Raw genomic sequence first — 4,188 nt, forward strand, 5'->3', positions numbered from 1 at the left:
CGGGAGAATCGCTTCAACCTGGGAAGCAGAGGTTGCAGTGAGCAGAGATCACGCCACTTCACTCCAGCCCGGGCCACAGAGGGAGACTCCCTCTCAAAGAAAAAGAAAAGAAAAACGTGAGAAAGAAAAGTAAGAGATTTCTTCCACAAATGTGCTGGGACAACTAACGATATCCACATGGAATAGAATAATGTTGGATCCCTATGTCACCATCAAAAATTTTATTTAAAAAAGTTTAGGCCGGGCGCGGTGGCTCAAGCCTGTAATCCCAGCACTTTGGGAGGCCGACACGGGCGGATCACGAGGTCAGGAGATCGAGACCATCCTGGCTAACACGGTGAAACCCCGTCTCTACTAAAAAATACAAAAAATTAGCCGGGCGAGGTGGCGGCGCCTGTAGTCCCAGCTACCCCGGAGGCTGAGGCAGGAGAATGGCGTGAACCCGGGAGGCGGAGCTTGCAGTGAGCTGAGATCCGGCCACAGCACTCCAGCCTGGGTGACAGAGCGAGACTCCGTCTAAAAAAAAAAAAAAAAAAAAAAGTTTAAAAAGCGAGAGAGAGAGATGGGGAGAGAGAGCGAGAGAAGGAAGGGGGCCCTGCGGGAGGTGGTGTTACTTTGTCGCCCAGGCTGGCCTGGACCCCAGGGCTCAGCGATCCTCCTGCCGCTACTTCCTGAGTAGCTGGGACCTCGGGCTCCTGCCTTCGCGCCCGCACCCATGCTATGTTTAACCAGCAGGTGGTGACCTCACGCCTCCCTGGCCTGAGCACTCCGTCCCGCACCCCAGACGGTGGTTCTAGGGGAGACTCTGAAGCTGAGCACAGGGCCGACCCTCCCTCCCCTATGAATGGAGAATAGAAAGGAAGAGGATGTCTATTCTGTTCTGTGGGCCGTCAGCATGAAATCGTACATTCCGCCCAGGCAGGGCTTTGCATTTCACATTCTAGTTTGCATCCCCGTTCCAGACAATTCCAGGGCTTTTGAATCATGCCTCAGACTTCCTGGCCGCTCTCGCCTACAAAACCCCAAAAACAGAGGCGCTGGGAGCCAGGATGTGAGACACACAGGTCCGGTCACCACGGCCCTGCCCTCTACGGGTTCTAAACTGCAAAGTCTCTCTGCTTCGCGCCCCGCCCCTACCTCGCCCAGGGCCCGCCCACCACCACGCGGGTCCCGCCCAGGCCTGGTTTCTGTCCTGCGCGCGCAGATTCTCGAAAACCTGGAAGCGGATCGCCTGGAGTGACGGTCACACCGCGGCGGTGAGTTTGGCTGTTTTGTATTAAGTCTGCGCTTCCCAGGTCCTCAGCGCTTCTGTCCCTGGGACCTAGGGTCCCCACAGATCTGGAAATTCTCGCCCGTCTTCACCCAGAGCAAATTGAGACATCCCCGTGCGAGTCCGGAAGTCTCTTCTTTTTGGGTCTAAAGTCGCTCTGAGGCTGGTCACATCCACAGTCTTTCTGCTGTAGGGAAATGTATACACTTTCTATCGGGTAGTTTTTTTTGTTTGTTTTGTGTTTGTTTGGTTTGCTCAAAACCATTTTCGGACTCCTCCCGCCCCGCGCTTTTTAACGTCCTCACCCGCGACGTGGATTCCCGCCTTGGACACCTCCCAACCTTGCCCTTGTCGGCCCCTGAAGCGCAGCGCCGCGGCCCCCGTCCCGGGGAGGCGGCGTCCTCTGCCTTGTCCTGGGATCCTGCAGATCCCACCTTTGTCAGGCACCGTCGCCCCCAACCTCCCTCCTTGGGCCGGGCCCTGCTGTTCCCCAGGTCTCTCCTCTGCAGTCACCGCTTCTCCTGAGCCCGCGTTGGGGAGCTGCCCGGGGCCTGTCCTGTGACATGGGGTGTTCTTGCCTGCTCAGTTCCAGGCCCTGGAAAATGCGCTTCTCCAGGATGCAGGAATCTTACTCCAAACCCTCCTGTGATTGTGTGGGCCAAAGGGATCAGGAGACAGAGAGAAGGACTGAGAGAGCAGTAGAAAACCTGAGACAGAGGAAAGCAGAATGAGAAAGACCCATAACAGATAGCAAAGTAGAGGATGGTGAGGGATTTGCGAATAGACAGCAAAAGTGAAAATAAAAAAGATAAGAAAGCAGGAGGAGGAAAGCAACTGGAGAAATGTAGAGAAGCTAGATGTACAGAGAGATGAAGGACAGCAAGGTAGGGAGAAGGGCAGCAAAGAGGGAGGCTCATCAGCGTGAGGGAGAGGAGGAGGGATTTGGAGCCGGGGCAGACAGAGCACAGTGGTGCTGGTGGCAAAAAGAACAGAGGGAGAACCACAGCAGGGAGGACACCTGGGGATCTGGAGTTCTAGAGAGTGGGGATGAGGGTATAACAGGGAAGAGGGAATGTAACAGGGAGAGCAGACGAGGCACAGAGATGGGAGAAGAGGTGGAAATATTTGTGTTGTGGTAAAGTGAAGAATGGAGAGACCAATATGAGAGAAACAGAATTGTTTATTTTAGGTACATACCAGCTCAGTGGATTCATATCCAAAAAGCTGAGTATTGAACAAAGACAGAGCGGGGTTTTTATAAGCGGCCTTACAAAAGCAATTATTATATAGTGACAGGTCGTGAAATTGATAGTATAACATATCTTGTGACCTTGCATAGCCGGTGACCTTGTAGCTGCATCAAAAGGAAAACAAGAACTGGCTAAATACATTTGTAAAACATCATAATGCTTAAGAAGCCTGGAAAAAGAGTAACAGTAAAAGAATCTTTCACTGTTTTTTTTTTCTTCAACCTTGCTCTGGAATGTGGGGGTGTCTGGAGCCCATTGGTTTAGACTTGGTTATTTGGCCAGTGTTATCCTGTAACCGTCCTTGACCTGAGCTTGATAGGCAGAGGAAAACTTGTTCTTGTCTTTTTATTTTTAACGCTTGCCTTGCCATATTATGGGCCTTCGCCTTTACTTTTCTTGGAGTGAATAAATGCAGTACTTACTATTTTTAAATTTCGATCTCATATGGAGATACAAGATGATCAAAAGATTGGGGAAAAGGGCAGCAAGATGTTAAATAAGTTGCGAGGATGGAGCAGAAGAGGTGGAAGAGAAGGAATGGAGGGAAGAAGGGGATAAACAGCAGGAGAGGAGAGGGGTACAAAATGAGGAGCAGAAGCCTGGGGAAAAATAAAACAGGAGCTGGAGAGAATGGGCAGAATGAGAGGTATGTACAGAATTAGGGAAGGCAGCAAAGTAATGAAGAAAGAGAGGCTGGATGCACTGGTTCATGCCTGTAATCCCAGAACTTTAGAAGACTGAGGCAGGGGGATTAGTTGAGTCCAGGAGTTCTAGACCAGCCTGGACAACATACTGAGACCCTTATCTCTGCCAAAAAAAAAAAAAAACTTAATTGGGCATGATGGTGTGCACCTGTAATCCCAGCTACTCTGGAGACTGAGGGAGGAGGATCATGAGCTCAGGAGGTCCAGGCTGCAGTGAGCCAAGATCATGCCACTGCACTGCAGCCTGATCAACAGAGTGAGACCCTGTCTCAAAAGAAAAGAAGGGGCATGGGAACTTTGGGATCAGATGAGTAGGTGAGTTTCTTGCATATGATTAGTTGTGACATGTTGACTTCTGTGTATATAATCTAATAACTTAAAACTTGTTTAAATTATAAAGATGAGACTGAGAATTTTAAAATTTCTATCTATAAGACATGTACATTCTGTAAATCTTGGCATCAGAGGTGAGCTTCCACTTGGAATCCCTATTCAGCCAGAGGGCAGCGACTTACTGAGTTGTGAGTCACTCTCTTCCCTTTTCCCAGAGTGGGGTAGGAAGTGGGGCAGTGAAGTGGGACAAAACTCACTTCCTGTTATTACAAAACACTTTTAATTAATTAATATTTTGAGACAGGGTCTGGCTCTATCACCCAGGCTGGAGTGCAGTGGCATGATCTCCTCTAACTGCAGCCTTGGCCTCCTGGGGTCAAGCGATCCTCCTACCTCAGCCTCCTGAGTAGTTGGGACCACAGGCATTAGCCACCAAGCCCGGCTAGTTTTGTATTTAAAAAACAAACAAACAAACAAAAAATGGAATTTCACTATGTTTCCCAGGCTGGTCTCAAAATCCTGGGCTCAAAGGATCCTCCTGCTTTGGCCTCCCAAAGTACTGGGATTACAGGGTTGAGGCACCGTGCCTGGCCTACATAATTTAAAAGCAACAGAAGAAATAGAATATATG

The 4,188-nt window shown here is 49.9% G+C and overlaps 1 protein-coding gene across 1 annotated transcript in view; it reads left to right on the plus strand.

Moving 5' to 3' along the window:
• The first annotated feature begins 1,123 nt into the window (after positions 1 to 1,123).
• ZNF83 (zinc finger protein 83) overlaps positions 1,124 to 4,188 on the plus strand; it is a 26,106-nt gene continuing 23,041 nt past the window's right edge. The window contains exon 1 of the mRNA XM_011946154.1: positions 1,124 to 1,256. The gene's annotated coding sequence lies outside the window, so the exon portion shown is untranslated. The remainder of the gene's footprint in view (positions 1,257 to 4,188) is intronic.

This window comes from Colobus angolensis, unplaced genomic scaffold (genome assembly GCF_000951035.1).
Source record: "Colobus angolensis palliatus isolate OR3802 unplaced genomic scaffold, Cang.pa_1.0 Scaffold25, whole genome shotgun sequence".
NCBI classification, from domain to species: domain Eukaryota; kingdom Metazoa; phylum Chordata; class Mammalia; order Primates; family Cercopithecidae; genus Colobus; species Colobus angolensis.